Here is a 15649-nt window from a genome sequence, read left to right as displayed (position 1 = left end):
TTCAATGCCCAATTCCAACATCTAAACCGGTTCAGATGAGACCTCTGATCTAGAGCCGGGATGAGAAAGTCGAACCGTACATCCAAATACCACATTCAATCAACACTTTGGATGTAAAATTGAAACCCAACATCGAAAACCGAACAGATTAGACCTCTGTTCAAACCCTTGTTTTCAATGCTCAATTCCAACATCTAAACCGGTTCAGATGAGACCTCTGATCTAGAGCCGGGATGAGAAAGTCGAACCGTACATCCAAATACCACATTCAATCAACACTTTGGATGTAAAATTGAAACCCAACAACGAAAACCGAACAGATTAGACCTCTGTTCAAACCCTTGTTTTCAATGCCCAATTCCAACATCTAAACCGGATCAGATGAGACCTCTGATCTAGAGCCGGGATGAGAAAGTCGAATCGTACATCCAAATACCACATTCAATCAACTCTTTGGATGTAAAATTGAAACCCAACATCGAAAACCGAACAGATTAGACCTCTGTTCAAACCCTTGTTTTCAATGCCCAATTCCAACATCTAAACCGGTTCAGATGAGACCTCTGTTCTAGAGCCGGGATGAGAAAGTCGAATCGTACATCCAAATACCACATTCATTCAACACTTTGGATGTAAAATTGAAACCCAACATCGAAAACCGAACAGATTAGACCTCTGTTCAAACCCTTGTTTTCAATGCCCAATTCCAACATCTAAACCGGATCAGATTAGACCTCTGATCTAGAGCCGGGATGAGAAAGTCGAATCGTACATCCAAATACCACATTCAATCAACTCTTTGGATGTAAAATTGAAACCCAACATCGAAAACCGAACAGATTAGACCTCTGTTCAAATCCTTGTTTTCAATGCCCAATTCCAACATCTAAACCGGTTCAGATGAGACCTCTGATCTAGAGCCGGGATGAGAAAGTCGAACCGTACATCCAAATACCACATTCAATCAACACTTTGGATGTAAAATTGAAACCCAACATCGAAAACCGAACAGATTAGACCTCTGTTCAAACCCTTGTTTTCAATGCCCAATTCCAACATCTAAACCGGATCAGATGAGACCTCTGATCTAGAGCCGGGATGAGAAAGTCGAATCGTACATCCAAATACCACATTCAATCAACACTTTGGATGTAAAATTGAAACCCAACATCGAAAACCGAACAGATTAGACCTCTGTTCAAACCCTTGTTTTCAATGCCCAATTCCAACATCTAAACCAGATCAGATTAGACCTCTGATCTAGAGCTGGGATGAGAAAGTCGAATCGTACATCCAAATACCACATTCAATCAACTCTTTGGATGTAAAATTGAAACCCAACATCGAAAACCGAACAGATTAGACCTCTGTTCAAACCCTTGTTTTCAATGCCCAATTCCAACATCTAAACTGGTTCAGATGAGACCTCTGATCTAGAGCCAGGATGAGAAAGTCGAACCGTACATCCAAATACCACATTCAATCCACACTTTGGATGTAAAATTGAAACCAACATCGAAAACCGAACAGATTAGACCTCTGTTCAAACCCTTGTTTTCAATGCCCAATTTCAACATCTAAACCGGATCAGATGAGACCTCTGATCTAGAGCCGGGATGGGAAAGTCGAATCGTACATCCAAATACCACATTCAATCAACACTTTGGATGTAAAATTGAAACCCAACATCGAAAACCGAACAGATTAGACCTCTGTTCCAACCCTTGTTTTCAATGCCCAATTCCAACATCTAAACCGGATCAGATGAGACCTCTGATCTAGAGCCGGGATGAGAAAGTCGAACCGTACATCCAAATACCACATTCAATCCACACTTTGGATGTAAAATTGAAACCAACATCGAAAACCGAACAGATTAGACCTCTGTTCAAACCCTTGTTTTCAATGCCCAATTCCTACATCTAAACCGGATCAGATGAGACCTCTGATCTAAAGCCGGGATGAGAAAGTCGAATCGTACATCCAAATACCACATTCAATCAACACTTTGGATGTAAAATTGAAACCCAACATCGAAAACCGAACAGATTAGACCTCTGTTCAAACCCTTGTTTTCAATGCCCAATTCCAACATATAAACCGGATCAGATGAGACCTCTGATCTAGAGCCGGGATGAGAAAGTCAAATCGTACATCCAAATACCACATTCAATCAACACTTTGGATGTAAAATTGAAACCCAACATCGAAAACCGAACAGATTAGACCTCTGTTCAAACCCTTGTTTTCAATGCCCAATTCCAACATCTAAACCGGATCAGATGAGACCTCTGATCTAGAGCCGGGATGAGAAAGTCGAATCGTACATCCAAATACCACATTCAATCAACACTTTGGATGTAAAATTGAAACCCAACATCGAAAACCGAACAGATTAGACCTCTGTTCAAACCCTTGTTTTCAATGCCCAATTCCAACATCTAAACCGGATCAGATTAGACCTCTGATCTAGAGCCGGGATGAGAAAGTCGAATCGTACATCCAAATACCACATTCAATCAACTCTTTGGATGTAAAATTGAAACCCAACATCGAAAACCGAACAGATTAGACCTCTGTTCAAACCCTTGTTTTCAATGCCCAATTCCAACATCTAAACCGGTTCAGATGAGACCTCTGATCTAGAGCCGGGATGAGAAAGTCGAACCGTACATCCAAATACCACATTCAATCAACACTTTGGATGTAAAATTGAAACCCAACAACGAAAACCGAACAGATTAGACCTCTGTTCAAACCCTTGTTTTCAATGCCCAATTCCAACATCTAAACCGGATCAGATGAGACCTCTGATCTAGAGCCGGGATGAGAAAGTCGAACCGTACATCCAAATACCACATTCAATACACACTTTGGATGTAAAATTGAAACCAACATCGAAAACCGAACAGATTAGACCTTTGTTCAAACCCTTGTTTTCAATGCCCAATTCCTACATCTAAACCGGATCAGATGAGACCTCTGATCTAAAGCCGGGATGAGAAAGTCGAATCGTACATCCAAATACCACATTCAATCAACACTTTGGATGGAAAATTGAAACCAACATCGAAAACCGAACAGATTAGACCTCTGTTCAAACCCTTGTTTTCAATGCCCAATTCCAACATCTAAACCGGATCAGATGAGACCTCTGATCTAGAGCTGTAATGCGAGAGTCAAATCGTACATCCAAATACCACATTCAATCAACACTTTGGAGTAAAATTGAAACCCAACATCGAAAACCGAACAGATTAGACCTCTGTTCAAATCCTTGTTTTCAATGCCCAATTCCAACATCTAAACTGGATCAGATGAGACCTCTGATCTAGAGCCGGGATGAGAAAGTCAAATCGTACATCCAAATACCACATTCAATCAACACTTTGGATGTAAAATTGAAACCCAACATCGAAAACCGAACAGATTAGACCTCTGTTCAAACCCATGTTTTCAATGCCCAATTCCAACATCTAAACAGGATCAGATGAGACCTCTGATCTAGAGTCGGGATGAGAAAGTCAAATCGTACATCCAAATACGACATTCAATCAACACTTTGGATGTAAAATTGAAAACCAACATCGAAAATCGAACAGATTAGACCTCTGTTCAAACCCTTGTTTTCAATGCCCAATTCCAACATCTAAACCGGATCAGATGAGACCTCTGATCTAGAGTCGGGATGAGAAAGTCAAATCGTACATCCAAATACCACATTCAATCAACACTTTGGATGTAAAATTGAAACCCAACATCGAAAACTGAACAGATTAGACCTCTGTTCAAACCCTTGTTTTCAATGCCCAATTCCAACATCTAAACCGGATCAGATGAGACCTCTGATCTAGAGCCGGGATGAGAAAGTCGAACCGTACATCCAAATACCACATTCAATCACACTTTGGATGTAAAATTGAAACCAACATCGAAAACCGAACAGATTAGACCTCTGTTCAAACCCTTGTTTTCAATGCCCAATTCCTACATCTAAACCGGATCAGATGAGACCTCTGATCTAAAGCCGGGATGAGAAAGTCGAATCGTACATCCAAATACCACATTCAATCAACACTTTGGATGTAAAATTGAAACCCAACATCGAAAACCGAACAGATTAGACCTCTGTTCAAACCCTTGTTTTCAATGCCCAATTCCTACATCTAAACCGGATCAGATGAGACCTCTGATCTAAAGCCGGGATGAGAAAGTCGAACCGTGCATCCAAATACCACATTCAATCCACACTTTGGATGTAAAATTGAAACCAACATCGAAAACCGAACAGATTAGACCTTTGTTCAAACCCTTGTTTTCAATGCCCAATTCCTACATCTAAACCGGATCAGATGAGACCTCTCATCTAAGCCGGGATGAGAAAGTCAAATCGTACATCCAAATACCACATTCAATCAACTCTTTGGATGTAAAATTGAAACCCAACATCGAAAACCGAACAGATTAGACCTCTGTTCAAACCCTTGTTTTCAATGCCCAATTCCAACATCTAAACCAGATCAGATGAGACCTCTGATCTAGAGTCGGGATGAGAAAGTCAAATCGTACATCCAAATACCACATTCAATCAACACTTTGGATGTAAAATTGAAACCCAACATCGAAAACCGAACAGATTAGACCTCTGTTCAAACCCTTGTTTTCAATGCCCAATTCCAACATCTAAACCGGATCAGATGAGACCTCTGATCTAGAGCCGGGATGAGAAAGTCGAACCGTACATCCAAATACCACATTCAATACACACTTTGGATGTAAAATTGAAACCAACATCGAAAACCGAACAGATTAGACCTCTGTTCAAACCCTTGTTTTCAATGCCCAATTCCAACATCTAAACCGGATCAGATGAGACCTCTGATCTAGTGCCGGGATGAGAAAGTCGAACCGTACATCCAAATACCACATTCAATCAACACTTTGGATGTAAAATTGAAACCCGACATCGAAAACCGAACAGATTAGACCTCTGTTCAAACCCTTGTTTTCAATGCCCAATTCCAACATCGAAACCGGATCAGATGAGACCTCTGATCTAGAGCCGTGATGAGAAAGTCCAATCGTACATCCAAATACCACATTCAATCAACACTTTGGATGTAAAATTGAAACCCAACATCGAAAACCGAACAGATTAGACCTCTGTTCAAACCCTTGTTTTCAATGCCCAATTCCAACATCTAAACCGGATCAGATGAGACCTCTGATCTAGAGCCGGGATGAAAAAGTCGAATCGTACATCCAAATACCACATTCAATCAACACTTTGGATGTAAAATTGAAACTCAACATCGAAAACCGAACAGATTAGACCTCTGTTCAAACCCTTGTTTTCAATGCCCAATTCCAACATCTAAACCGGATCAGATTAGACCTCTGATCTAGAGCCGGGATGAGAAAGTCGAATCGTACATCCAAATACCACATTCAATCAACACTTTGGATGTAAAATTGAAACTCAACATCGAAAACCGAACAGATTAGACCTCTGTTCAAACCCTTGTTTTCAATGCCCAATTCCAACATCTAAACCGGATCAGATAGACCTCTGATCTAGAGTCGGGATGAGAAAGTCGAATCGTACATCCAAATACCACATTCAATCAACACTTTGGATGTAAAATTGAAACCCAACATCGAAACCGAACAGATTAGACCTCTGTTCAAACCCTTGTTTTCAATGCCCAATTCCAACATCTAAATCGGATCAGATGAGACCTCTGATCTGAGCCGGGATGAGAAAGTCGAACCGTACATCCAAATACCACATTCAATCCACACTTTGGATGTAAAATTGAAACCAACATCGAAAACCGAACAGATTAGACCTCTGTTCAAACCCTTGTTTTCAATGCCCAATTCCTACATCTAAACCGGATCAGATGAGACCTCTGATCTAAAGCCGGGATGAGAAAGTCGAACCGTGCATCCAAATACCACATTCAATCACACTTTGGATGTAAAATTGAAACCAACATCGAAAACCGAACAGATTAGACCTTTGTTCAAACCCTTGTTTTCAATGCCCAATTCCTACATCTAAACCGGATCAGATGAGACCTCTCATCTAAAGCCGGGATGAGAAAGTCAAATCGTACATCCAAATACCACATTCAATCAACTCTTTGGATGTAAAATTGAAACCCAACATCGAAAACCGAACAGATTAGACCTCTGTTCAAACCCTTGTTTTCAATGCCCAATTCCAACATCTAAACCGGATCAGATTAGACCTCTGATCTAGAGCCGGGATGAGAAAGTCGAATCGTACATCCAAATACCACATTCAATCAACTCTTTGGATGTAAAATTGAAACCCAACATCGAAAACCGAACAGATTAGACCTCTGTTCAAATCCTTGTTTTCAATGCCCAATTCCAACATCTAAACCGGTTCAGATGAGACCTCTGATCTAGAGCCGGGATGAGAAAGTCGAACCGTACATCCAAATACCACATTCAATCAACACTTTGGATGTAAAATTGAAACCCAACATCGAAAACCGAACAGATTAGACCTCTGTTCAAACCCTTGTTTTCAATGCCCAATTCCAACATCTAAACCGGATCAGATGAGACCTCTGATCTAGAGCCGGGATGAGAAAGTCGAACCGTACATCCAAATACCACATTCAATCAACACTTTGGATGTAAAATTGAAACCCAACATCGAAAACCGAACAGATTAGACCTCTGTTCAAACCCGTGTTTTCAATGCCCAATTCCAACATCGAAACCGGATCAGATGAGACCTCTGATCTAGAGCCGTGATGAGAAAGTCAATCGTACATCCAAATACCACATTCAATCAACACTTTGGATGTAAAATTGAAACCCAACATCGAAAACCGAACAGATTAGACCTCTGTTCAAACCCTTGTTTTCAATGCCCAATTCCAACATCTAAACCGGATCAGATGAGACCTCTGATCTAGAGCCGGGATGAGAAAGTCGAATCGTACATCCAAATACCACATTCAATCAACACTTTGGATGGAAAATTGAAACCAACATCGAAAACCGAACAGATTAGACCTCTGTTCAAACCCTTGTTTTCAATGCCCAATTCCAACATTTAAACCGGATCAGATGAGACCTCTGATCTAGAGCTGAATGCGAGAGTCAATCGTACATCCAAATACCACATTCAATCAACACTTTGGATGGAAAATTGAAACCAACATCGAAAACCGAACAGATTAGACCTCTGTTCAAACCCTTGTTTTCAATGCCCAATTCCAACATCTAAACCGGATCAGATGAGACCTCTGATCTAGAGCTGTATACGAGAGTCAAATCGTACATCCAAATACCACATTCAATCAACACTTTGGATGTAAAATTGACACTCAACATCGAAAACCGAACAGATTAGACCTCTGTTCAAACCCTTGTTTTCAATTCCCAATTCCAACATCTAAACCGGATCAGATGAGACCTCTGATCTAGAGCTGTAATACGATAGTCAAATCGTACATCCAAATACCACATTCAATCAACTCTTTGGATGTAAAATTGAAACCCAACATCGAAAACCGAACAGATTAGACCTCTGTTCAAACCCTTGTTTTCAATGCCCAATTCCAACATCTAAACCGGATCAGATGAGACCTCTGATCTAGAGCCGGGATGAGAAAGTCAAATCGTACATCCAAATACCACATTCAATCAACACTTTGGATGTAAAATTGAAACCCAACATCGAAAACCGAACAGATTAGACCTCTGTTCAAACCCTTGTTTTCAATGCCCAATTCCAACATCTAAACCGGATCAGATTAGACCTCTGATCTAGAGCCGGGATGAGAAAGTCGAATCGTACATCCAAATACCACATTCAATCAACTCTTTGGATGTAAAATTGAAACCCAACATCGAAAACCGAACAGATTAGACCTTTGTTCAAACCCTTGTTTTCAATGCCCAATTCCAACATCTAAACCGGATCAGATGAGACCTCTGATCTAGAGCCGGGATGAGAAAGTCCAATCGTACATCCAAATACCACATTCAATCAACACTTTGGATGTAAAATTGAAACCCAACATCGAAAACCGAACAGATTAGACCTCTGTTCAAACCCTTGTTTTCAATGCCCAATTCCAACATCTAAACCGGATCAGATGAGACCTCTGATCTAGAGCCGGGATGAGAAAGTCGAATCGTACATCCAAATACCACATTCAATCAACACTTTGGATGGAAAATTGAAACCAACATCGAAAACCGAACAGATTAGACCTCTGTTCAAACCCTTGTTTTCAATGCCCAATTCCAACATCTAAACCGGTTCAGATGAGACCTCTGATCTAAAGCCGAGAAGAGAAAGTCGAATCGTACATCCAAATACCACATTCAATCAACACTTTGGATGTAAAATTGAAACTCAACATCGAAAACCGAACAGATTAGACCTCTGTTCAAACCCTTGTTTTCAATGCCCGATTCCAACATCTAAACCGGATCAGATGAGACCTCTGATCTAGAGCCGTGATGAGAAAGTCAATCGTACATCCAAATACCACATTCAATCAACACTTTGGATGTAAAATTGAAACCCAACATCGAAAACCGAACAGATTAGACCTCTGTTCAAACCCTTGTTTTCAATGCCCAATTCCAACATCTAAACCGGATCAGATGAGACCTCTGATCTAGAGCCGGGATGAGAAAGTCGAATCGTACATCCAAATACCACATTCAATCAACACTTTGGATGGAAAATTGAAACCAACATCGAAAACCGAACAGATTAGACCTCTGTTCAAACCCTGTTTTCAATGCCCAATTCCAACATCTAAACCGGTTCAGATGAGACCTCTGATCTAGAGCTGTAATGCGAGAGTCAAATCGTACATCCAAATACCACATTCAATCAACACTTTGGATGTAAAATTGAAACTCAACATCGAAAACCGAACAGATTAGACCTCTATTCAAATCCTTGTTTTCAATGCCCAATTCCAACATCTAAACCGGATCAGTTGAGACCTCTGATCTAGAGCCGGGATGAGAAAGTCAAATCGTACATCCAAATACCACATTCAATCAACACTTTGGATGTAAAATTGAAACCCAACATCGAAAACCGAATAGATTAGACCTCTGTTCAAACCCTGTTTTCAATGCCCAATTCCAACATCTAAACAGGATCAGATGAGACCTCTGATCTAGGTCGGGATGAGAAAGTCAAATCGTACATCCAAATACCACATTCAATCAACACTTTGGATGGAAAATTGAAACCAACATCGAAAACCGAACAGATTAGACCTCTGTTCAAACCCTTGTTTTCAATGCCCAATTCCAACATCTAAACCGGATCAGATGAGACCTCTGATCTAGAGCTGTAATACGAGAGTCAAATCGTACATCCAAATACCACATTCAATCAACACTTTGGATGTAAAATTGACACTCAACATCGAAAACCGAACAGATTAGACCTCTGTTCAAACCCTTGTTTTCAATGCCCAATTCAACATCTAAACCGGATCAGATGAGACCTCTGATCTAGAGCTGTAATACGATAGTCAAATCGTACATCCAAATACCACATTCAATCAACTCTTTGGATGTAAAATTGAAACCCAACATCGAAAACCGAACAGATTAGACCTCTGTTCAAACCCTTGTTTTCAATGCCCAATTCCAACATCTAAACTGGATCAGATGAGACCTCTGATCTAGAGCCGGGATGAGAAAGTCAAATCGTACATCCAAATACCACATTCAATCAACACTTTGGATGTAAAATTGAAACCCAACATCGAAAACCGAACAGATTAGACCTCTGTTCAAACCCTTGTTTTCAATGCCCAATTCCAACATCTAAACCGGATCAGATTAGACCTCTGATCTAGAGCCGGGATGAGAAAGTCGAATCGTACATCCAAATACCACATTCAATCAACTCTTTGGATGTAAAATTGAAACCCAACATCGAAAACCGAACAGATTAGACCTCTGTTCAAACCCTTGTTTTCAATGCCCAATCCAACATCTAAACCGGATCAGATGAGACCTCTGATCTAGAGCCGTGATGAGAAAGTCCAATCGTACATCCAAATACCACATTCAATCAACACTTTGGATGTAAAATTGAAACCCAACATCGAAAACCGAACAGATTAGACCTCTGTTCAAACCCTTGTTTTCAATGCCCAATTCCAACATCTAAACCGGATCAGATGAGACCTCTGATCTAGAGCCGGGATGAGAAAGTCGAATCGTACATCCAAATACCACATTCAATCAACACTTTGGATGGAAAATTGAAACCAACATCGAAAACCGAACAGATTAGACCTCTGTTCAAACCCTTGTTTTCAATGCCCAATTCCAACATCTAAACCGGTTCAGATGAGACCTCTGATCTAGAGCTGTAATGCGAGAGTCAAATCGTACATCCAAATACCACATTCAATCAACACTTTGGATGTAAAATTGAAACTCAACATCGAAAACCGAACAGATTAGACCTCTGTTCAAACCCTTGTTTTCAATGCCCGATTCCAACATCTAAACCGGATCAGATGAGACCTCTAATCTAGAGCCGGGATGCGAAAGTCGAATCGTACATCCAAATACCACATTCAATCAATACTTTGGATGTAAAATTCAAACCCAACATCGAAAACCGAAAAGATTAGACCTCTGTTCAAACCCTTGTTTTCAATGCCCAATTCCAACATCTAAACCGGAACAGATGAGACCTCTGATCTAGAGCCGGGATGAGAAAGTCGAACCGTACATCCAAATACCACATTCAATCCACACTTTGGATGTAAAATTGAAACCAACATCGAAAACCGAACAGATTAGACCTCTGTTCAAACCCTTGTTTTCAAAGCCCAATTCCTACATCTAAACCGGATCAGATGAGACCTCTGATCTAAAGCCGAGAAGAGAAAGTCGAATCGTACATCCAAATACCACATTCAATCAACACTTTGGATGTAAAATTGAAACCCAACATCGAAAACCGAACAGATTAGACCTCTGTTCAAACCCTTGTTTTCAATGCCCAATTCCAACATCTAAACCGGATCAGATTAGACCTCTGATCTAGAGCCGGAATGAGAAAGTCGAATCGTACATCCAAATACCACATTCAATCAACTCTTTGGATGTAAAATTGAAACCCAACATCGAAAACCGAACAGATTAGACCTCTGTTCAAACCCTTGTTTTCAATGCCCAATTCCAACATCTAAACCGGATCAGATTAGACCTCTGATCTAGAGCCGGGATGAGAAAGTCGAATCGTACATCCAAATACCACATTCAATCAACTCTTTGGATGTAAAATTGAAACCCAACATCGAAAACCGAACAGATTAGACCTCTGTTCAAATCCTTGTTTTCAATGCCCAATTCCAACATCTAAACCGGTTCAGATGAGACCTCTGATCTGGAGCCGGGATGAGAAAGTCGAACCGTACATCCAAATACCACATTCAATCAACACTTTGGTTGTAAAATTGAAACCAACATCGAAAACCGAACAGATTAGACCTCTGTTCAAACCCTTGTTTTCAATGCCCAATTCCTACATCTAAACCGGATCAGATGAGACCTCTGATCTAAAGCCGGGAAGAGAAAGTCGAATCGTACATCCAAATACAACATTCAATCAACACTTTGGATGTAAAATTGAAACCCAACATCGAAAACCGAACAGATTAGACCTCTGTTCAAACCCTTGTTTTCAATGCCCAATTCCAACATCTAAACCGGATCAGATTAGACCTCTGATCTAGAGCCGGGATGAGAAAGTCGAATCGTACATCCAAATACCACATTCAATCAACTCTTTGGATGTAAAATTGAAACCCAACATCGAAAACCGAACAGATTAGACCTCTGTTCAAACCCTTGTTTTCAATGCCCAATTCCAACATCTAAACCGGATCAGATGAGACCTCTGATCTAGAGCCGGGATGAGAAAGTCAAATCGTACATCCAAATACCACATTCAATCAACACTTTGGATGTAAAATTGAAACCCAACATCGAAAACCGAACAGATTAGACCTATGTTCAAACCCTTGTTTTCAATGCTCAATTCCAACATCTAAACCGGATCAGATGAGACCTCTGATCTAGAGCTGTAATGCGAGAGTCAAATCGTACATCCAAATACCACATTCAATCAACTCTTTGGATGTAAAATTGAAACCCAACATCGAAAACCGAACAGATTAGACCTTTGTTCAAACCCTTGTTTTCAATGCCCAATTCCAACATCTAAACCGGATCAGATGAGACCTCTGATCTAGAGCCGGGATGAGAAAGTCGAATCGTACATCCAAATACCACATTCAATCAACACTTTGGATGTAAAATTGAAACTCAACATCGAAAACCGAACAGATTAGACCTCTGTTCAAACCCTTGTTTTCAATGCCCAATTGCAACATCTAAACCGGATCAGATCAGACCTCTGATCTAGAGCCGGGATGAGAAAGTCGAATCGTACATCCAAATACCACATTCAATCAATACTTTGGATGTAAAATTCAAACCCAACATCGAAAACCGAACAGATTAGACCTCTGTTCAAACCCTTGTTTTCAAAGCCCAATTCCTACATCTAAACCGGATCAGATGAGACCTCTGATCTAAAGCCGAGAAGAGAAAGTCGAATCGTACATCCAAATACCACATTCAATCAACACTTTGGATGTAAAATTGAAACCCAACATCGAAAACCGAACAGATTAGACCTCTGTTCAAACCCTTGTTTTCAATGCCCAATTCCAACATCTAAACCGGATCAGATTAGACCTCTGATCTAGAGCCGGAATGAGAAAGTCGAATCGTACATCCAAATACCACATTCAATCAACTCTTTGGATGTAAAATTGAAACCCAACATCGAAAACCGAACAGATTAGACCTCTGTTCAAACCCTTGTTTTCAATGCCCAATTCCAACATCTAAACCGGATCAGATGAGACCTCTGATCTAGAGCCGGGATGAGAAAGTCGAATCGTACATCCAAATACCACATTCAATCAACACTTTGGATGTAAAATTGAAACCCAACATCGAAAACCGAACAGATTAGACCTCTGTTCAAACCCTTGTTTTCAATGCCCAATTCCAACATCTAAACCGGATCAGATTAGACCTCTGATCTGGAGCCGGGATGAGAAAGTCGAATCGTACATCCAAATACCACATTCAATCAACTCTTTGGATGTAAAATTGAAACCCAACATCGAAAACCGAACAGATTAGACCTCTGTTCAAACCCTTGTTTTCAATGCCCAATTCCAACATCTAAACCGGATCAGATGAGACCTCTGATCTAGAGTCGGGATGAGAAAGTCGAATCGTACATCCAAATACCACATTCAATCAACACTTTGGATGTAAAATTGAAACCCAACATCGAAAACCGAACAGATTAGACCTCTGTTCAAACCCTTGTTTTCAATGCCCAATTCCAACATCTAAACCGGATCAGATGAGACCTCTGATCTAGAGCCGGGATGAGAAAGTCGAACCGTACATCCAAATACCACATTCAATCCACACTTTGGATGTAAAATTGAAACCAACATCCAAAACCGAACAGATTAGACCTCTGTTCAAACCCTTGTTTTCAAAGCCCAATTCCTACATCTAAACCGGATCAGATGAGACCTCTGATCTAAAGCCGAGAAGAGAAAGTCGAATCGTACATCCAAATACCACATTCAATCAACACTTTGGATGTAAAATTGAAACCCAACATCGAAAACCGAACAGATTAGACCTCTGTTCAAACCCTTGTTTTCAATGCTCAATTCCAACATCTAAACCGGATCAGATCAGACCTCTGATCTAGAGCCGGAATGAGAAAGTCGAATCGTACATCCAAATACCACATTCAATCAACTCTTTGGATGTAAAATTGAAACCCAACATCGAAAACCGAACAGATTAGACCTCTGTTCAAACCCTTGTTTTCAATGCCCAATTCCAACATCTAAACCGGATCAGATGAGACCTCTGATCTAGAGCCGGGATGAGAAAGTCGAATCGTACATCCAAATACCACATTCAATCAACACTTTGGATGTAAAATTGAAACCCAACATCGAAAACCGAACAGATTAGACCTCTGTTCAAACCCTTGTTTTCAATGCCCAATTCCAACATCTAAACCGGATCAGATTAGACCTCTGATCTGGAGCCGGGATGAGAAAGTCGAATCGTACATCCAAATACCACATTCAATCAACTCTTTGGATGTAAAATTGAAACCCAACATCGAAAACCGAACATATTAGACCTCTGTTCAAACCCTTGTTTTCAATGCCCAATTCCAACATCTAAACCGGATCAGATGAGACCTCTGATCTAGAGCCGGGATGAGAAAGTCGAACCGTACATCCAAATACCACATTCAATACACACTTTGGATGTAAAATTGAAACCAACATCGAAAACCGAACAGATTAGACCTTTGTTCAAACCCTTGTTTTCAATGCCCAATTCCAACATCTAAACCGGATCAGATTAGACCTCTGATCTGGAGCCGGGATGAGAAAGTCGAATCGTACATCCAAATACCACATTCAATACACACTTTGGATGTAAAATTGAAACCAACATCGAAAACCGAACAGATTAGACCTTTGTTCAAACCCTTGTTTTCAATGCCCAATTCCAACATCTAAACCGGATCAGATGAGACCTCTGATCTAGAGCCGGGATGAGAAAGTCAAATCGTACATCCAAATACTACATTCAATCAACACTTTGGACATAAAATTGAAACCCAACATCGAAAACCGAACAGATTAGACCTCTGTTCAAACCCTTGTTTTCAATGCCCAATTCCAACATCTAAACCGGATCAGATGAGACCTCTGATCTAGTGCCGGGATGAGAAAGTCAAATCGTACATCCAAATACCACATTCAATCAACACTTTGGATGTAAAATTGAAACCCAACATCGAAAACCGAACAGATTAGACCTCTGTTCAAACCCTTGTTTTCAATGCCCAATTCCAACATCTAAACCGGATCAGATGAGACCTCTGATCTAGAGCTGTAATGCGAGAGTCAAATCGTACATCCAAATACCACATTCAATCAACACTTTGGACGTAAAATTGAAACCCAACATCGAAAACCGAACAGATTAGACCTCTGTTCAAACCCTTGTTTTCAATGCCCAATTCCTACATCTAAACCGGATCAGATGAGACCTCTGATCTAAAGCCGGGATGAGAAAGTCGAATCGTACATCCAAATACCACATTCAATCAACACTTTGGATGTAAAATTGAAACCCAACATCGAAAACCGAACAGATTAGACCTCTGTTCAAACCCTTGTTTTCAATGCCCAATTCCAACATCTAAACCGGATCAGATGAGACCTCTGATCTAGAGCCGGGATGAGAAAGTCAAATCGTACATCCAAATACCACATTCAATCAACACTTTGGACGTAAAATTGAAACCCACCATCGAAAACCGAACAGATTAGACCTCTGTTCAAACCCTTGTTTTCAATGCCTAAATCCAACATCTAAACCGGATCAGATGAGACCTCTCATCTTGAGTCGTAATGGGAAAGTCAAATCTTACATCCAAATGCCACCTTCAATCCTCACTTTGGATGTA

This window comes from Nymphaea colorata, chromosome 9, assembly GCF_008831285.2.
Source record: "Nymphaea colorata isolate Beijing-Zhang1983 chromosome 9, ASM883128v2, whole genome shotgun sequence".
Lineage (NCBI taxonomy): Eukaryota > Viridiplantae > Streptophyta > Magnoliopsida > Nymphaeales > Nymphaeaceae > Nymphaea > Nymphaea colorata.
This window is presented reverse-complemented; position numbering follows the sequence as displayed.